General features: G+C 36.3%; 1 protein-coding gene and 1 long non-coding RNA gene across 5 annotated transcripts in view; one reads left to right on the forward strand and one right to left on the reverse strand.

Moving 5' to 3' along the window:
• SEMA3C (semaphorin 3C) overlaps positions 1-21,693 on the forward strand; it is a 146,875-nt gene that overhangs the window by 5,697 nt on the left and 119,485 nt on the right. The gene's annotated exons all lie outside the window — the stretch shown is intronic.
• Positions 1,839-19,384, reverse strand: LOC123651965. The gene is made up of 3 exons (XR_006740985.1): positions 19,368-19,384; positions 3,365-3,367; positions 1,839-1,989 (listed from the first exon to the last, which is right to left on the reverse strand). It is a non-coding gene; the product is annotated as an uncharacterized LOC123651965 (long non-coding RNA).

A 21,693-nucleotide genomic window follows, 5' to 3' on the forward strand; every position in this document is an offset into this window, starting at 1 on the left:
TAGACACCCTCCACCCCTCACCTGTCCCCTCCCCAGGCCCACTGCATTATATTATCTGTTCATAGGCTATGCATAGATAATTCATTGGTTAATCTCTTCATTTACTCCCTCCCTCTTCCCTTTGAAATATTTCAGTCTGATGCATGCTTCAATGCCTGAATTTTTTTTTTTTTAATCAGTTTCTTTTGCTCACTTGATTCCACATACAAGTGAGATCATGTGATACTTATCTTTCTCTGACTGGCTTATTTCACATAGCAAAATACTCTCCAATAGTCTTAATAGGAAATAATCATAGAGGTAAAATATCACAATTTAGAGACTATTTTAAAGTAATATATCAAGGAAATTCCATAACTTCTACATTAAGTACAAAACCTCCTAAGTTAGACTATATATTAGGCAAAATATCATAGGAAAAGTAGCTTGGGCAAGAAAAAACAGTTAAAATGTTTAAATTTTAATCATAAATTTTTAGGCATTTTCTTAAGAGATTTGATAGTTTACCTGCTTGAGATGTGTGTTCCAAATTTCTTGTTAAAGTTTGTTATACTTATCGAGTAGGTTACTAAATTTTTCCAAAGTAGTTTAGTCTTCTCATCAAAATATAGAAATTTGTGCAGGGTTGACATATATAGGGTGGGGCAACAATCTGTTTATAGTTGTGAGTAAACCAAATACAGAGTTTATTCTTGCATTATTATTTATCAATTATATTATTTTCCACGTGAAGAACTATAAATCTCCTTTTGCTCCACCTTCTATATGAACATATGTTAATTTAAGTACATATAGTTATATACTTTATTTCATATTTCCAAATTTCTATAACTACTTTGCAACCAAAAATCAGGACTTTGAAGATGTTTTTGAGGAAATTTAAGTAATTTCAAGTTACATCCGGCAGAGGTCTTTTGCATCTTTATAGTTTCTCATAATTACATTGCTTCCTGGCTCTTGTGTCTTGAAATCTTCACTGTATCTTGACCCTCTGCCTGTCTCTGGGGAGAAATTTTAGGAGAATCATCTCAGTCTTGTCTTGCTTATAGTCAAATAATGAATCATAGTTGATTTAAAGGTGTAAGAAACAAGAGATTCTTTCTCCCATCCAAGTTCCAGCCCTTCTGCTTGTGGTGGAATGATGGACTGATAACATTTAAGAAACGATTTACAGATTTGCCATCTCTATTGATCTAGCGCAAGGTCAACCAGATGGTCATCAGTTCTATGGGACAATGTACTTCAGATGTTATTAATTAGTTACATTTGTGCTAGCTAAACCTTTCATGTTAAGATAATTTACCCCTAGAAGATATTATATTGTGTAATTTGTATAATTCTCAGTGCCAAATAGCTTTTCAAATGAATATATAGTTAATGCAACTGTTTTTTTAAGTTGAATAATTGTGGAAAAACAATTCAATAGTTTAACAGATTTATATTTCATAACATTATTGCCACTGTAACCTTCTCCCCCCCCAGGTAAACTATAAAGGTAATATGGAAAGGCAAGGATACATATGTATTCAATACAATAGACAAACATTGTTTTGTTTGGGTTGTTAATATAAAAAGAGGAAGCATTGCATTTATCCAATAGAAATTTTAGCATGTAATACTTTATAAAATCAGGAGTAAATACAAAATAATTTGATAAAAAGTATCAGTTACATATAATTTTAAGAGAAGGTTCTGAGCTTCAGAAAAATTGATTTTTTTTTACATTTTATATATAAAATATGATTACTGAATTAATTATATCAAATGTTATTCCTATTAAAATTAGATAATTTCTTTTTAAAAAATATATTTTATTAATTTTTTTACAGAGAGGAAAGGAGAGGGATAGAGAGTTAGAAACATCGATGAGAAAGAAACATCAATCAGCTGCCTCCTGCACACCCACTACTGGGGATGTGCCCACAACCAAGGTACATGCCCTTGACCGGAATCGAACCTGGGATCTTTGAGTCTGCAGGACAACGCTCTCTCTATCCATGAGCCAAACCGGTTCTGGTAAAAAATTAGATAATTTCTTATAAGATTACTTTTCAGCTAGCAATTCTGATTGTGAATCTAAGATATTCAATTTACTGACAAAGTTATTCACATTTTATTATCTCACTATGTCTGTAGGATCTGTAGTAATTTTTTTTTTTTTAATTTCATTTCTGATACTGATTATGTATGTCTGCTTCCTTTATGCTCGGACTGATCTGTATAGAGATCAATTTTTTCATTTTATTGATCTCTTTAAATAATCAACATTTTGTCTATTATTTTTGTTTAGCCTTTTTTATTTATGCCTCCAAATTTAATTATCTGATTTCTTCTTGCATAATTTGTTCTTTTATAACTACTTAGCATGGACTGTTAAATTACTGATTTGAAAGAAGTTTTTCCTGATACAACCAGTTATGGAGGTATGGTATAAATTTCCCTTGAAATACTGCCTTAGCAGTGCCCTATATATTTTGATGAAATGTGTTGTGATTTTCAGTCAGTTCAATATATCTTCTAATTTCTCTGTTATGTTTTCTTTTAAAGAAATATCTTGTATAATTTATAAATATTTGGATCTTTTTGTATATCTCTCTGTTTTCTGCTTTAATTCCTTGTTGTCAAGGAGCATACATCATGTGTTTTTAATTATTTAAACTCATAATAGTCTACATAGAAAAGAATATGTATTATGCTTTTGCCACATAGTGTTCTATTAATAGCAATTAGATTCAATCAGAAACCTCTGAGTCATCAGGCTTACTTTTTAAAGTAATCCTAATGGATACAGGATTATCATTTTTATATGTTTTTAGGTCTAGAAAGATAATACCTAGAGATAAATAAGTAGGATAAAGATAATGTGCACTCAGTATCCCATAGTCTTCAGAAAGCCTAAATGAATATTATTTTACAGAAAGGGAAGTCTGGGTCCACTGAAGTTTTTATTTTGTTTCAAAACTCTTATGAGTTATTATTTGACTGGCATGGCTCGGGGGTTGAGCATTGACCTATGATTCTGAAGGTCACGGTTTGATTCCCAGTCAGGAAACATGCCTGGGTTGTGGGCTCAATCACCAGTGTGGGGCATGCAGGATGGCAGACGATCAATTATTCTCTCTCATAATTGATGTTTTCATCTCTCTCTCCCTCTCCTTTCTTCTTGAAATCAATAAAAATATATTTAAAAAAAAACACAAATAAAAATTCTGATGAGTTATTAAGGTGCCCCTAGAAATATCTTAAAGCATTTATAAAGTTTTGGGAACTCAAAAATAAATTCATTGCTAGTTAAATAGATGGCAGAAAGTCAGTCATTTGTCACTATTAATTCTTTGCTTGTGTTCGCTAGAATAGTAAAGACGTCCTACTACTGAACTGTCCCTTGTCCTTTGAGGCCTGTGAATCATTGCCTAAAACTCAAAGAGTGAAAACTTCATAAAGGTGCTGCTATTTGGATACATTTTCCTTAGCTTATTTTGGCCAATTTTCCAGCTCCAGTTTGAGTTTTACATTTACATTTGCATGTTCATGACAGTGCTTTAAAAACATAAAAATGTCACTGTGCATTGTATTGGGCAACAAGTATATAAGTGTAGAGCCTAGAAGTTTTTTCAATTATTTACTTAGTGATTTTCTTTTTTTGCCTTCTTTTGGTGCTGAATTTTTATTAATAAAGTTATAAATATCTCCAAGTCATTGACATAAATGAAAGAGGATGGAATTTTACAAAGCATCTTTTATCGTCTATAGCTGCCTCGTTTGACAAGAAGCTTAGTTAATTTAATGATAAATAAAAGGACCCCTGTGAACTGGTGAGCTAAACCCAAAAGCTGATGAATTGTCATTGGACAATAAATTCAAAATAATAAATTGCCTCTTTATGAACTCTGGTAGCATTAACCTTTCAAGGCACATTTGTTAAGAACAGTTTGTCTTATGGTTGCCCAAGAGATGAAAATAAAGTCAATTGTTCTTGATTTCTCCATTCATCTTGGAGAAAGCTCACTCTGGTTGTATTGAATCTTCTGAAATATTTAGTTCTTGGGAAAACTTGTGTTACTGTAGTTTCTTTTAAATCCCTTTCTGATGATCTCAGTTAAATGTCAATTAAACATCTTAAATAGCACCTGCATGTTTTGAAAAACCCAAACTCAATAAGAAGTACTGTGTAATAATAGGCTCTGCATTTTTCCTCGGTGACAGTGTCTTTGAAATCAGGAAGGAATAGATGAATTCAAGGGTGTATTGGGCAGTGCTCAACCATAAAGAGTCTGAAGTAGAGTAGCACTAAATTTGTGATGTAAAGAGCAAATTAAAACTGTTATAAAATATAATGGGAATTGAAGATGGGAAAAAATTGCCAAGAGAATTTCATATGTCCATTTCCCCCTATCCTATCTAACAAAGAGGGAATATGCTAATTGATCCTCATGCCATCACAAAGATGGCAGTGCCCACAGCCAATAAGGAGAGAATATGCTAATTGACTGCTATGCCCTCTGGAGTCCCCTAGTTCCCTTAGCCCCCCAGTCACCTAGGGCTGGCCTGAGGCCCAGGCCAGCTTTGGCTGTCGGCTGCCTAGGTGCCCAGCTGCCCAGAACTGCCTGAGGCTCAGGTAACCAGGGCCAACTGAGGCTTGCTCTGCTGGCTGTGGCAACAGCAGAGGTGTGATGAGGCCTCACCTTCCCCTGATTGCCAGGTTGCCTCCTGCCCCTGAGGGCTCCCAGACTGAAAGCGGGCAGGCCAGGCTGAGGGATCCTCTCCAGTGCATGAATTTTCATGCACTGGGCCTCTAGTAATATATATTTATGTAGGACTCTAGTACTCAAAATTAAAACAAAATCTCTTTCATAGCCTTAAATTGAAGGAGGGAAGTTTTAAGTAGTGCAAAAAAAGTCTCATGGGAACTATTAGGGTAGAATGTGTTACAATGATACACTGTGGATCTCTCTCTTTTTAAGATTTTTAGAAAAAAAGTGAGAAACCATGTCATAAAAAGGTAATTCTTGTCCTCAGTGAATTTTCTCATATTCTAATAAGCTTAATTGTGTTGCCAAAAGATGATGTTATGATGTTAAGCTATTTTTAAAGGTATGAGGTTCCTGCAATTGAGAACAGAAAAGGGAAGCTTCAGCAATCTGAAATCAGAAGAGTGAGTATGTGTACTGTACTTATTCAGTCATCCAGTCATCTAATCAAGGCAATTTCATGAGCAATATGTGTCATGTTCCATTCCATGATATCCATAGATAAGGGTGAACATTTATGGTCAAACAATTGGCTGTGAGAACCAGCTGCAACTACAGTGGGAGAGCTGCTATGCAGGAGACACCCTGTGGAGCAGGACTTGTTTCAGTGGCGCTTTGGTGCTCACTGAGTCTGCCCCTGGAGAGTGTCACTTTTGGACATGTAGAGTTATAATCTGGTATGGTCTGACACTGACCACTGAGTACACTGGCTCTTGGGTCTGAGTACATTGACTCAGGGAGGTGCAAAGTCAGCCACTGCCTGGGGTCACCCAGCAAGAGCTACAGAGAGATCTTCAGATTCCTAGTCTTTCTATCAGGTTTGGAAGTGCCTAGATGAGGCCCAGCTATGAAGCGAGGCAGGCTGGTGCTGGTGCTGGGTCTTGGGCTTTGTTTTGATAGGTTTGGGGCTCCCTGACCCAACTGTATTTTAGCCTGAGCAAGTACAGGCCATTCATATGCAAAGGCCTCTGCACACAGCTGGGGTGTGGTTATAAATTGGATGGGGCAGGTCTTAGAGAATCACCAGGGCAGAGCAAACAGAAATGGCTGCCATTCAGCCCTGCAACGAGGAAAGTTCCAGCACAGGAACAGTGATCCCTGCAAGCACTTCTGCCTGGGAGAAAGCCAGCCCCAAGTTCCTGCCTCAATGCCAGACAATCCAGTTCCTCCTGGTATGTGTCTGTGTTCCCCAGACCCTCGCCCTGGTGCTAGAGCTCAGAGAAAGCAGGAACTTGTAAGTTCAGTTGGTGGTGCCAGCCTTTTAAGAGGAGCAGCTGGGTCTCCAGTAGGCTCTGTGTCACTGAGCCCCAATCTGCACTGGTTTTTATAGCCCATAGTTCTTACTGCCCATAGAAACTTCTTTCCCCAGCTCTGGGACTGAGGGCTGGAGGTCTGGTCTGGGGCTGGGACCCCTTGCTCCTCCAGGCAGCCTCTGCAGAGATCTCCCTCCCAGTTAAAAAGCAGCCCACCTGGGTGCCGTACCTCCGCGCCTCCTCACCTCGTACCAGTCTCAGTGTGCTTTCTTCTCTACTTCTCTACTTGTAAGGCTTCCATTCAGCCAGCTTTCCATGGTTCTGGATGGTGCTTGTTCTGTATTTTAGTTGTAATTTTGATGTGGTAGTGGGAAGTGGCGAATACAGGCTTTTGCCTATGCCACCATCTTGGTTCTCTGGACTATGGTTAGTTAGTTGCTGTAGGTGAGGTCTTCCTTTTGGCTATGGGAACAGGTCTGAGTTCAAACAAAGGATAAAAACTATAGAAAAATGTATTTTTTCTCTCTCCTCACCTCTATGCAAATTTGTCGGGGTGTGTTTCTATAAGTTCAATATAGCCTACACTTTGTCTTAAAAAAAGTGATTCAAGTATTCTTTCTTTCTTTCTTTCTTTCTTTCTTTCTTTCTTTCTTTCTTTCTTTCTTTCTTTCTTTCTTTCTTTCTTTCTTTCTTTCTTTCTTTCTTTCTTCTCCTCCTCCTCCTCCTTCTCCTCCTCCTCCTCCTCCTCCTCCTCCTCTTCCTCCTCCTCCTCCTCCTCTTCCTCCTTCGACACCATTACAACATCAACTAAATATACACTGAGACATACTCACTTTTTCCTTTTCCTACACACCTTTTATTTAATGAGTATTTAAAAAAAATAACTATCATTTTTGTTTTAGTTACATGGCTGTCAAATAATAAAAGTATTGAGAAAAAGAGCAGCATGCCTTGGGCAAATTCCAGCACTTCTCTGCCGTCTGTCTGATTTTCTGTTATGTGTTACTGAAGACCTCCGTTGTTAACGAAAACAAATTGAAAAGCAAGGAACAGAAAGGTTAGACGTTTTCTAACACTGAGTATGACTTGGCAAGCAGAACGCATAAAAGGCAGAGCGAAGTGCTAAGCCGTGTGCTATTTTAGGGCAGCGCTAGCCATGAAACAATGTGCTGAGCTGTAAAAGCAGGCAAGGAGAGCCTACACTTCCAAGATGTGTGGTTTCCATTCAAACCTCCTTCATTCTGTGGAAATTAAGTGCCTTGAGCACTTAATATTGATGTTACTTCTATGGAGGGCTTTTTATGTTTTTGAGAAATTTCACCCAATCATTCATGTATTACAGAACTCCTATGAAGTAGGTAGGCATGGAGGCCCAGGGGTGCTAAGTGTCTTGGCTAAGGACACGCAACTTGATGGTGGCAGAGACCAGACTGAGAGAGGGAGATGGAATAAGAAGAGGAAAATGAATTGTGGACTATGTTTGTAGGGAGTCAGATATCTCCTGAAAATGCATTTTACAATATCTGCAGAAATGTTAGGCCACTAATATGAATATTAACAAGTTTTCTTTCCAAAGTATGCACAACAGCATAGCTTAAACATACCTTAACTTTTTAATTAACTTTTTATTTTTTTTTTAGCAATTATTTATGGATTTTTATATATCAAACTTTAAATATATATAACACCACATTAGAAATGCCTCTAAATTCTTTTTGGAAAGATGGAGGTAATTCATAAATAGCAGAAATTTACATTTTTACTTGTCACTAATTCATGTAAATTAGTGAACATATTTTCCCAAGTTATTGCTCTTATAATTAAGCTTTTCATTTGATGTGGAATGTATATCAGGATCCCATTTTTCTCTTTGTCAATTCCTAGAATTAAGTATTCTACTCTGCTCATTTATGTATTGCCTTAGAAGGAAAATACCATTAAAATAATCTTATGTTCTAATTTGAAGTAATGTCAGTAAAAAGTGTCTAATATTCTTGCCTTTCTCAGCTTTACAACTTACCAGGATTTAAGAGCATTGACAATAAAAGTATTGTCACCAAGAGATATTCTAGCTAATTAATTCCTAAATTATCATCTTAGTAAAACTTTTTCTTATAAAAAAAAAAAGCAGGTACTAGACGTTGATTATAAGATTGCTCGTATTTAATCTTATATATAATGTGATGGCTATTGTCAAATCTCTAGTCTTGGAATTGATAGACCAAAGGAGTCAAAACAGTATAGTTTTACAGAAGATAATTGCTATTTCATTAAGAAGAGGATAAGGCGACTTATTTCACAAAAATAAATTCTTAAGTCTCTGTATTAGCAAGAGAACTAAAGAAGCAGTTGCTAAATTCTTTCATGAAAAACATATTTCCTCAGTATAGAATTTCACTTGCTAAAGACAGGGGATATATAGCTGATAAACATATTTCCTCAGTATAGAATTTCACTTGCTAAAGAAAGGGAATATATAGCTGATAAAAATAAATGCCCTATATCTATACACACACACACATATATACACATACTCTGTGAGTAAGACCCATTATATTTCAATACAAATTCATTCTTTTCTAGGTGTGCACTGTCTTATAAATGCATATAACAGAAACTGAGAAGTCAGCAAAAAAAGCTATTGTGTTTTTGGTATTATTTATGCTTTCTTAAAGTTTTAAATACCACCAATTTATAATTATATAATAATTAGCTTCTCAAACACTTTAGTTACAGTAATACTTAAAAGGTTACTGTAACACTCAGGTGTACAGTCACAGCTCAAAGCAGAACAGGAAACTCGGATGATTTATGTATTTGAGCCTTGCCTCCCTCCCATTGCTGATGGCTAGTAATAGAACAGAATGACTTGCTGAAAACTACCCGTCAGAAGGAGGTAATCCATTTTTAGTACAGATAACAGGCGAATAATAAGTAAAGGAATTGTAAGTAAATACCTAAATTTATTTCACTACTCTTACTTCTTTAAAGTCAGTGAAGTCTTGAAATCCAAGATGCCACTGTTACTATAGTTATCAGCAATTGAAAGTCCCAATTATAGCATATGAAATACAATCTTTCATTATATCCTTCTGTTTTCTGAAATCTTCATTTCACAAAATTTAGATTAGGAAAGTCCTTTCTTCTTTCACAAATAGACACAACTGTACAAACTGTGTGTGAGGGACACCAAGTTGGCACTTTATTCATGACTGAAATTGGCTAACACCATGAGTCTGAAGATTTTAAAACAGCTCTAGCAAAATTAGAAACAGAGTAAGGGGAGCAAACACCCTCGTATTCCTGACCTTGCTTAGTTGGATCAAGTAGAAGGGGTACATGGGTCCATCACTTCTTTTAAATGATAGAGATGATTACATGTAAAAACACCATTCCAGCAGAGCTGTTATTCTTAGCCCAAGGACCTATTGTTTAATGAGTAAGTGGAGATTACAAAGTGATTATAAAATCGGCTTACATAAAATAAATGAGTTTGTTGAGTTTTATTTTGGAATTAGAGTTCTGTCTATATGTTTATGGGCTAGATTGGCAACTTTTAATGGAGATACTTAAGATGATGGGCGGGCAAGTAGTAGTTATGATAATAAGATGTGGTGATTATGTTAGTGCTCCTTTTATAAACTTTCCAACCTCTTAAATATACACTAACAGTCATAATTCAAGCAAAAACAAAACCTCATGACTTAAATTATGCCTTGATTTGAAAAGACCTATTGAATAATTTATTTTGCCTTGGTTGCCAAGAAGAGCTTTACGCATTCTTTAAACATTATTAACCTAGTTCTGTGATCACACCTAGTTCTGTTATTTAACAACCAAGCAGAAAATGGGAAGTGATTGGGGTCTTTATTATGTACAAACCTGGGTTTAAATAGAAGCAGTCTTTCTTGCATTAAAACTTCCAACCTTTGTGAGTCTGTTCAGCTGGATTATGGCTCCTTAAATTCAGACTCGGATTTTGTTTTTTTCCTTTTCCCTGAATAGTAATACTCAGAACATTCCAAGAGACCAGAACATTAGCTGGACTGAGACAATGGGTGTATTATCATCACCTAAAGAGCATTTTGCATTTTATTAGAAGAAACTGATTAAGATGTTCTTTTCAAGCAAAGGGCTTGGCATGGCTTCAGGAAGTTACTTTCCAAGCCAGGCAGGGGTTTGGCTGGCACAAAGAGCAGGTCTTTCCTTGAGCATCTTGACTGCTTAAATGCAAATGCAACTGGGATTTTTTTTTTCTTTTTCTTTAAGCTGAATCTCTTAAAAGCCATGCTTCCCGCCACTGTTCAACATAATTGCATCAATTCCATTTTCCATTAGTCCTCAGAACCTGCTGATAATGAGTGGAGCTTTAAAACCTTTGTGTGAAAATACAATCATGCATACTTTTGTTCAGGGGTTTCTGATAATGCATATGTTCTATGTAGTTGTATTTTTTAATTTTGATATCTAAAGTAGGTCGAGTAATGCTAGTATGCTAAATTTTGGTTATCCGATCAATTGTATCAACTGCAGTGGAACAAGCAATTTTCTGGTACACTCAATGGGCTATATTTTGTTGAGAAAAAGCACATTTCACTTTGCTGCAGAATAATGACATATTCGGACTTCAGGTGAAAGGAAGTGGTTGCTTTTGTCCTTCCTCATTATATCTGTAAGAGCTGTGACTCTTCCATAATGTGTTTATTTTCAACAGTTTGCCTTTATGGAATCTTAAAATGATCTGCATTAGTTTATCTTATATCTTTCTAATTTTCTGATATGTGTTTGATAGTTTTCTATACATATAGTTTTATGTATATATTTCAGATATAACATTAGAATTTTCACATGGAAAATATATTTATCTAGCAGTTTATCAACTTGTACTTGTTTTGCTTACATCCTCTCTTTGTTTCTTATTTTTTCATTGAAGTGAGGAAAAAAGATTATCAAGCTTAGCCTGGAATTATTCATGAAATGGTGAGAGCTTCAGAGCTCAGTGCTGATGGAATGTGTAGCAGGAATTGATTTAAAGGTGGTCTGGAGTTAAGATGCATCATCTATCTGTGCTTTGGAAATGAAATTCAGAGCCATTGCTCTCAGGTGAAATTACCTTTAAATCAAATATCCTTTGGTTTCCAAATCTTACCACAAATATTGATAAGGTAGGATTTCAAAACCTTTTCTGAAATCACTTCTGGGTAAAAATATCTTAGATTTTTAATAACTAAAGATAAACTTTCTGAGGTACATTACTAGCATAGATCTTTTCCAAGGTGTGTAGCATCTGAATTAAACTCTAATGGTTTATATAATATAACAGATTATATTCACCTTAAAGTGGAAACGGGGAAATCTGGTTAGAATTGATTGTTGGCAAATTATGGGTCAATACGAGACAAAGCTTTTTTGGCTTTTATAAAGAATGTTGTCCATTCAATCCGTATTCCTTTGCTCTCCACTCATCCATCCTACTTCAGAGAGATTCATTTAATACATTACTCAACTGGAAAAAAAAAAAAATCACCAGAATTGCATTGAATTCACGAATGTTTCAGAGTGCCCACCGGGTAAAGTGTTGTCTGCTCCATCAATAAGTACACAGAGAAGTATGATGAGTCCTTTTGTTGGTGAGCACTTGTTCCAGTCAGCAGGATAAGTTGACCATATAAATAACTGTTACACCAGGCACAACAGCATGTGTGCCGTAAAAGAGGCACAATCAATCCATAGAAGAGGCCAGCTTTGAAATAAAAACATTATTTTAAATTAGTTTAGAATATTGGCTTTAAACCCATTGTGGACATTAATCATTCTGCTGGCAGGAATTACCTTTTTTTTTTTTTTTTTTTTTTTTAATTTTGGTTATAAACTGAATTGAGAGAGGGAATTCAATTGGAATGCTGAAGAAGAGATTATTGCTTGTAACCGAGGTTCTCCAGGCTCTGAGGCAAAGCACTTTTGCTGAGTTTGGCTTTGTTTTCTTACTTAGCTCCAAATTCCCAGCAGTGCCTCTTAATTATGAAGAATCCTCATGACTGTCTGACTGAGCAGTTGACAAACAGCTTGACTCCAGTTTGCCAGATTGTCTCCAAATGCCCATTAAAAATGCCCGTTCTGCTTGTTGTAGTAGTAGGGATCAGGGCTTGTTTTTAGAGTACTCTCCATTTCCTCCATATCTTTGTTCTCTCTGTTCGTTCTCTCTCTCTCTCTCTCTCTCTCCCCCTCCTTCCCTCCCTCCCTCCCTCCCTCCCTCCCTCACACACACACAAAATCATAGCCATTTTGGAAAGGTAGAGCAAAATCATGAAGGAGCCTGTATTAAATATCAGAGGTTCAACATAATTAGGTCTTCATAAACATCTTTGATGCCCCCAAAGAAATTCTGTGCCAGAGGTTAGGGTTAGGGTTAGGGCTTCCATTCCCATTGGCAGTTTGCAACTCTTAGAAAACAAGAATCTCCAAGTAACTTCTTTTATCAATGAAAGAGAACTCTATTCAATCTATTGCTCTAACATTTTCCAGAATAAAGTCTTTGCTAAACATTAAAATTTAGCTCCTCTCCTCAACAATCGAGATTGTCAATACCAGAGAAATCATTGTTCGTGCAGGCAAATACAGCTTGAAGGTTGTCAACCCTATAAGAGTGAACAGATACCCTTCGCTTCTGTGTGAAATGATAAAATCCATTTCAAAGCCATGGCCTAGAAAAGCATGTTCTATTTTCAATTTCCTTTATATTTTGAAATGTATGATATCTGAGTGAGATGCTTGACCATCTAACCTAGGTCGTGATTTAGATTAGGTCATCAGGCCTAGCATAAAGCCGGGTGCTAATAGGATTAAATAAAGTTGTGTGATGGATGTTCGCTCATAGATGATTTCATTGGTATGTACTTTGTGTCTAATTGTGGATAACAGACTCTTGAGAAGGTGAAAAGATTATATATATAAAGTAGGGATCTGGGACTAGATATAAGATAAGGAAAATTACTTCTCACCGAGAAAAAAATAGGTCACCTGTGGCAATGGGAACTGGTTCTGGTCCTTTTTTTGGTATAACATAGTTTTGTTTTTTCCAGCCTGGTTAATGATACACAGTAGATACTAAATACTTTAAAATAAAAGAGTGAATTAATTATATAGATCTGCATATTGAAGGGGAGCAGGAATAAGAGAGAAAGCACAAAAATAGTGAATCAATTCCCATTTAGCTCTATGTTCCAGGATTATAAAGAGCCAGTAATTCAGAGACTCCTTTCTTAATATGCCTTTAACCTTTCTGTTAGCAAATGATTTTGGTTTAGGTCCCTGCCCTTATTATAATCCTATTATTGTCATGCAGACAGGAAAGGCACGAGCCTAATGGCTTTCATTCGCTTATGAGACATAGCTGCATACTTAAGATAGAAGAATTTCTGAAGAAGAACACTGTATAACGAGGTTATGTGGTGGAAATAAACTAAGCAATATTATGGGCAGATGAATAATAAACAGAATGCAAATTGAGTATTTTGGGCCTTTGAAAATGTCAGTATCGGCTATAAAGGATAGTCATATTTTGTGAATAATATAATAGCATGAATTAACAACTTTACTTAGCCATTATCTAGAGCTTAATGGTTTATGTTTCAGTGTGCCAATATGATTTTTTTTTAAATTAGAGGAATAATAAAAGTTTAGTCCTTATAATGTGGAGTATGCCTAATATGGGAAAATTCAGAAAAACATATTTTGCTCATTGGATGCAGTTTTGGTAGAAGAAGATAATCAGACAGCTATCTTATTAAGTGAAACAGCAAATTATATTATAGGGCATTGCGTGTTTTTAGAATTCCAGTCACGTGAAGCTAAGATATCATTGTTTCCAAGCTTCCATCTGTAACTTTATTGATCGATCTTTAATAGAGTTATGTATTGCCTTTGAAAGAAATGATTAGATTTAGTGTGCTGCTATTATTTAGGACTTGCCTCCAAGTCTTGCAAAGTATATAGACAAAGTGAAGTAAATGAGAGACTGACAAGGGAGGATTAAATGTTTCACATATTTTCAGGAGTAAGATACCAATATATCTGGCTTAGAAGACATGCATTTGGCATGGGCGTCAGAATGCAAATTTCACAACTGTACTTCCCTGAATGGTGCAAGAAAAGGGCTGCGGAGAATGAAATTACTTTTGTAAAATACTAAAATAGCCACATTAGTAAATGGTAGAGTCATGAGTCAAAGGTAGTTTTTATTTCTCATGGATTATTTTACTTAATATTTAGCAGGAGTCCTCAAACTTTTTAAAGTGGGGGCCAGATCACGGTTTCTCAGAGAGCTGGAGGGCCGGACTATATGAACTATTAATTCCTACTGTAACACCTCGGCTGCGCTCACTGCCCAAAAAACCTGGCGGGCCGGATCAGACTCCTCTGCGGGCCGCATATGGCCCGCGGGCCGTAGTTTGAAGACGCCTGATTAGAGTATTGTTAAAACCCAAATCACCATTGAATTCTATCTTGACAATTAGGAAAAAAGCTTGACCTTTTTATAATAGTCAGGTTCCTAATTCATTTTTGGAGTTTATCCACCAAAATGAAGTGTGGTAATTTCTTGTACCACTCTTTTTAGCTGGCAACACATTCATTTCCCTCATGCCAAACTATTTAGTGCAATGTACAAATGAGGTGTTGTAGCGCAATATTTCCCAAGATATCGTTGAGCCAATCAGGCAACACATCCAACATCTATTCTAGGGAACACACAGAAAAGCACAAATTATAAATTTGCCGTGCTTCCTTCTTGTTGCTGTGTTGTCTCAGGAGTAAGGAGGAAAAGGGTGATGGAGCATTTATAGAACAGTGCAATGAACTAGTCTCGAAAGAACTATATTTTAGAAATTCATTTGTTTAATTAAATTTAATGAACAATTTGCAGGACAATAGTGAGTAGGCTCTCCTAACTATTCCCCTGATTTAAACCAAAATAGAAATAATTAATTTTGTCTCTAAAGCAAGTGCATCAGCCTAGGTCAGGTCCAGGAGCAGACTGCCTGGGATTCAGATCTTGTTTTACCACCTAGGAGCTTTGTAACTCATGGACATTTACTTTCTAAATTTTATTTACTAGGCTATAAGATAAGGTTAAATCAGTTCCTATCTGATAATATTATTGTGAATGTAAAATAAGGTGACATGTAAAACAATTAACAAGACATGACACCCATTAACAATATACTAGATGTTAGGCATTACTATTATAGTTGTGTATAAAGTGAGAGAGTTAAAAGGATATATTCCATGCCGTTGATAAATGTATTGTTTAGAGACTTTATTCTAGACGTGGGGAAACTCGTGGGTCACAAGTGTAGAAAAAGATATGCTCAGCTTCCATAATATGTAAAAACTAATTGCCTATAACATTTAAGTGGCAATATATTTCAGTTGATGATACATGTTTCTCATTTTCTTGAAAAGTCATAGGTTTAGGAAGGATATATGGGGGCTATGCAGGGCTGTTCCATTCTATCCGGGTTTCCTGTGTTACCTTTCTGAATCTCACCAACATGGAAGTTTCTGCTCTTGGTCTAGAGGCGTTAATAATGACAAATAAAAAGAAATTCTAGGTAAAGCAATTATAAGAATGCTGTCTCCTTACTGATATTGAGGCATAAAAAAGAAATATAGATCTCTCTCTTTCAAGGAAAATATACTTAGAAAAGAAGAAGTAAAAATCATAAAATAAGGTTTGTATACACAGCATGATCTCTCTCTCTCTCTCTCTCTCTCTCTCTCTCTCTCTCTATATATATATATATATATGTATATATATATACATACACACACACACACACACACACACATATAGAGATAGATAGATAGATAGATAGATAGATAGATAGATAGATAGATAGATCGTGTTCATCATGCCCAAATTGAACAAAACATTTGCTTTCTTCAATAGCCCATTTTTTTATAAATATGAAAGTACATGTGCATATGTTGAGGTTTGCATAAAAGCACAAATCACCTATAAAATAATTTACACTGTTGACAACTTTTGGGATAGAATTTATCAAGCCACTAATCAGTCTAATCATCAGATTTATTTTGTGTGTGTGTGTGTGTGTGTGTGTGTGTGTGTGTATTTTCTGTTGATTTCAAAGAGAGGAAGAAGGAGGGAGAGAGAAACAGAAACATCAGTGATGAGAGAGAATAATTGATTGGCTGCCCCCTGCACACACCACACTGAGAATTGAACCTGTAACCTGGGCATGTGCCCTGACTGGGAATCAAACCATGACCTCCTGGGTTATAGGTCAACCACGGAGCAACGCCAGCTGGGCCGCCTTTGAGCATTCTTTATTACCTGTGTGCCCTGTCATTTTCCTCTCATTTTTACTTATTCTTCAGACTTCTTCTCTGCTGTTTTGGAAGGGAGGCCTGCATTGATCTGGGCATGTAGGCAAGTCTGAAGACTGTTGTTTATAGCTAACATAAGTAGCTTTTTTACTCCTAAACATTTGCTATAGTTTCCCCCATCAGTAGCCCCTTCAAAAAGAAGGCATTATCTGTCTCTGGAGTAATATGCTCTCTCATAAGGAACAAAAGAAAAGAATGTTGACTTTTTAATGGCTGTTTTGTTTTTTACATTTTAATGGGAATCACTACATTTAATATTTCTATTCACTGTCCCACCACCCCATATACTGACCCCACAATCCAGGACACAAAAATGAATAATTATGTCTGACTCTAGTTCTTTTAAGTATTTTTTTTAGTAATTGCCAAAAGGGAGATTAGAGTGAGAAGTGAATACAATGACTCCCTTTTAGAATGTGGATTAGCCTGGCCTTGTGAGCTGCTGGACAGTTCCAGGGCACCACATTGCCCCGAGGGGTCTGTGCACCTCTGAGCCTGTCTCATTCCCCCCTCCTCCCTGTCCCCTTGTCTCCCTTTATGGGTGTGCTCCTCAAGCCCTGCCCCCCTGCTGCCCATTCTCATCAGGTTTTCTTTATTGGGAGCTTGGTTCAAGAAGAAACAGGATCTAAAAGGTTGGCACAGAAGGAAGAGAAACTGAAATGTAAGCTAGAGGGTCACAGCATGTCAAGACTCCACAAGGGCCCCACAGACAGCCTTGGGACAGCCACTTCTGAAGAACAACCACTAGGGTTGATGGAGGGTCATAAGAGATCCTATCCAACTATTAGAGCGTTGAAGGTAGTCTAACTGAGGTTCTAGCTCACTATTAGACTGGACCAGGTGGCTACTAAGATGAACTTTTTTGTTTCCCTTTCTATACCGTCTTTCTTTTTAAAGATATAGACTCTTTATAAAAGGTAACCTGAGATCCATCTGTTCTTGACGGTAGGTATATGACCAAAGCCTAGTTAAATAACAATGTCTGAGGACAGTGAGATGAGGAAGAACTCCCATAGGTCCGTGACTAAAGGAAAGCTAACTCTAGTTTTTACAATGACCTTGACTTGATGCAAACGATGACACCACTGGGTACCATAAAGTAGTCACTTTAGGATTCTGATTTTATTAAGGGTTGAAGCATTTTGGAGTTTCCCACCATTGCATTATTATGAATTTTAGAAAATGAAACCAATGTTTATATATGCAGAACTTTTTAAAATACAATGAGCTACTATTTAAGCAAGTCTAAGGTGAAAGCAATTTAAACATACTGTAATGTGAATAATGTTGTGATTATGCTAAAAATACTGTGGGAATACTGACTATAACCTACAAAAATTAAACTAAAAACAAATCTCAGAGTCATATAACTGTACTCTCTGTATTCTCTTTTTATTTCTTATCAATTAAGAAGATATGAAAAAACATTAATTTACTGTCTGCAAGCTTCATTCATATTCTAAAACAATATGCCAAAAGATCAGTCACTATTAAGGGTGGATTGTAGAAGAAAACCTTTAAAATGAGAACAATTGACATAATTTCTGTAGGTTAGACGGCCCTAAATTGAATCATTACCTTCATTTTTCTGGATCGCAAAGATATTTTAGAGAAATGAGACAGCTGTTTGGATGTTTAATAAGATACTCTTTGAGACCTCCTCTGTGTGGTTTTAAAGTCCAGTATTGTTTCTACCTATATATATAATTAGGTGATTGCCTATATGACTGAGGCCCTTTTATGTTTAAACTTAGTAATACCTATGATTTTTAATCAATCTATGCTCATGTCTAGCTTGATGTATATGTTAGGAATTAGAATTTCTACAGATTTTTACTTTAACCCCTTTATGCCCGTTTGCCACTTTGTTAAGCATGATTAAGAAATATGTTTCAAAAATGAAAAGACTGCTGTATCTGACCATTGGGTGCAGGAACACTGCCCAGCATTGTCAGTTTACCATCAGGGAAACTAATGAGGCTATAAAGAAATACTGTCTGTTTTATTAGATTTTTTTAAACCAGTGAAACAGCTGGAAAAACAGTCGATTGGCTTCCATTTTCCAGTGCTTTCAGCCCTTTAAGTTCAGATTTCCTCTTGTTCATGACCGCATGCTCACCACACACAGACTCCTTGGTTTGTTACTGTAAGCCACATAGCGATTAAGCACCATTACTAAAGACTAGTTTAGGAAAAGTTTTAACTAAAATAAATGGCACTTTCAAAGAGAATGTATATTTAAGGAGTGTGTGTGTGTGTGTGTGTGTGTGTGTGTGTGTGTGTTGAGGTAAATCAATAAGAAGGACATCAGGTTATAATGATTGGGTTGGAAGGGTTAGTGATTGAGACATGTTTTATATTGCAGTCTTATTTCAAACAGTCTAATTATAATAAAATGCTAATGGGTATCCTGGTGGCCAGAAAGACTATGGATCACTTTTCTATATTTAGAATCAGAATTTTAATGCTGAAAGAAAAAGTTGGCATCATTTAATCTTGCCCTTTTATAATGTAGCTGCTGCCCAAAGACATTTAGTGGCTTGGTCACCAGGCAGAATGACTGGAGCTTGAATATACTTATCACTTGTCTACAGCATCTACATATCATCATCTTTCTCCCCTAGCTACCCAATCAATGAACATATGGAGAAACTGGAGATGCAGTGTGAAGGAAGTAAGAGATAGGATAAAAGTGAATGCAGTTAGCCCTTTAAAGACATGAGCATAAAAAGTAAACTGAGGCCTGTGAATTGGGAGAATTTGGGACCAACCAACAACAATTAGTAAAATTAAAAAATTTTTTTTAAAATATATTTTATTGATTTCAGAGAGGAAGGAAGTGAGAGAGAGAGATAGAAACATCAATGATGAGAGAGAACCATTGAACGGCTGCCTCCTGCAAGCCCCATATTGGGGACTAAATCATGACCTCCTGGTTCATAGCTTGACACTCAACCACTGAGCCACACTGGTCCAAAATAATAGATTTTTAAAAACACCACTGCATTTAGCATCTATAAAGAGGATAAAATAAAGCATTTATAGTTATCAGCTTTCAAAAACCCAGTAAGTGGTACAGAGAGGAACAAAATCCCTCTATGTTGGAAACATGCTCTTTAAGAAAATATATGAATTTTGTTTTAAAGGAAAAAAAAATCTGTTGCTAAAAACATGACTTCTACATTTTCAAAAAATTCCCATGATTATTGTGGGGAAAAGTTATGGATGGTTAAATTCTAATAAGCATTCAACTTAAATGACAATGTGAAATAACTTTACAACAATGAAGAACAATTTGTATTCTACTTTACTAGGGAGCACAAAGAGTGTATCTTTAAATTGTACACTGCAAGTTGATTCACTGTGTTTTGATATATTCTTTATTAATAGAGGCTACCACATTTAAATATGCAAATATAAAACTGCCATAATTAGAGTTGTAATAGGCAATATTTAGTAACTAGTCTGAAGTGTTTGTATTGTCTCTCAAGAGAAGAATTATCTTGTCATACTACAAACTATATTTTTATTTCATAACAATGTCAAACATGGGCTATCTTTGGGAAGTACTGTTAGTTTTCTCAGCAATTATGTGTGACAAAGGTTAAAACTCAACCAAATGATAGCAATAGCATTCAAAATAGATAAATGTCCTCAGTTATTTTCAGTTATGATACATTGAAATCCCTATAAGATTTTATTTACATTTTTGAAATATATGTTTCACATTGGCTTCAGGGAATAATTTAAGTTAATGGCTGAAAGACAGTTTCATTTTTGGATGGGTGGTCTTTCTCCCCCACAGGAATTGGTAAGTTTTAGAAATGTCTTTAATGTGGCTGAAACCGGTTTGGCTCAGTGGATAGAGTGTCGGCCTGTGGACTGAAGGGTCCTGGGTTCGATTCCAGTTAAGGGCATGTACCTTGGTTGCGGGCACATCCCCAGCGGGGGTGTGCAAGAGGCAGCTGATCGAGGATTCTCTCTCATCGATGTTTCTAACTCTCTATCCCTCTCTCTTCCTCTCTGTAAAAAATCAATAAAATATATTAAAAAAAGAAAAGAAATGTCTTTAATGTGGTTCCCTGAATTATTCATGCAACCTCAGTGCAGTATCTATATAAACACTGGATGAAAATGAACACAAAACATACAGTGATGCATATCAATATGACTCTCCTCTTAGCCTTTCAAGACAGTTTCTTATTTAAAAATTCGGATTGACAACCTACTACATTTAAGTCACTATCTCCTGTATTGAGAAAAACATCAGTAACTGATTGGTTTCTTGTTTTCCAATAATTTATAACCACATTAAGGAGATGAAGAGAATAATAACAGTATAACAAATGATACTGTTAAAGGTTAAAGATATATGGAGAAAATTAAAATGGAGGTGTAAAATCTGAGTTTAACTTGAAGAGAGGATATGAGTTAAGACTATACAGGCCAGAGAGAAGGTAGAGAGTGTATCTGTAATAAAGCAATTATACAGATATCTATCTCCCAAATTCTTCTGTTTGAGACTAAGACATCTAACAGATGAATGTAAGCAATGTTGATCACAGAGATTAGGATGAAATGGAATTTGAAAAACTAACCTGGTGCTAACATGTTGTTTAAAAGATGAGGCAAGCCAAAACTGGTTTGGCTCAGTGGATAGAGCGTCAGCCTCTGGACTGAAGGGTCCCGGGTCCTGGGTTCAATTCCGGTCAAGGGCATGAACATTGGTTGCGGGCACATCCCCGGTGGGGGGTGTGCAGGAGGCAGCTGGTCGATGATTCTTTCTCATCGATGTTTCTAACTCTCTATCCTTCTCCCTTCCTCTCTGTAAAAAAATCAATAAAATATATTTAAAAAGTAAAAATAAATAAAAGATGGGGCAAGGTGCCATGGCAAGGCAGTTGGTTGGAGTTGAAGGCACAACATTAAGAGAAAGGGAGGGCTAGACTCATGAGCCATCTGCAAATGAGCTAAGCATCACAAAACCGTAAGTGTGTTCAAAATATCTGTGGACACCAGCAGACGGGTAGACCATCAAAGCCCTTCTCCCATGGGACAGAAGCATGCATGCTGCTTTGAAACGAGGTCAAACAGAGAAAAGCACAGGGAGTTAAATATGGAATTTCTGGGAAACTTTCATTGGCTCAGGCGCAGGGCCTAAAGCAAGACTCATTGCATGTTGTGAGTATGGGGAGGCCTCTGGTAACACACAGGTTATTTGTACATATGCTTCTCAAAGACACTCTAAAATGCAATACCGCAAACAAAGGTCATAAAATAAC

The sequence above is a fragment of the Pipistrellus kuhlii genome, unplaced genomic scaffold (genome assembly GCF_014108245.1).
Source record: "Pipistrellus kuhlii isolate mPipKuh1 unplaced genomic scaffold, mPipKuh1.p scaffold_m20_p_10, whole genome shotgun sequence".
NCBI lineage: Eukaryota > Metazoa > Chordata > Mammalia > Chiroptera > Vespertilionidae > Pipistrellus > Pipistrellus kuhlii.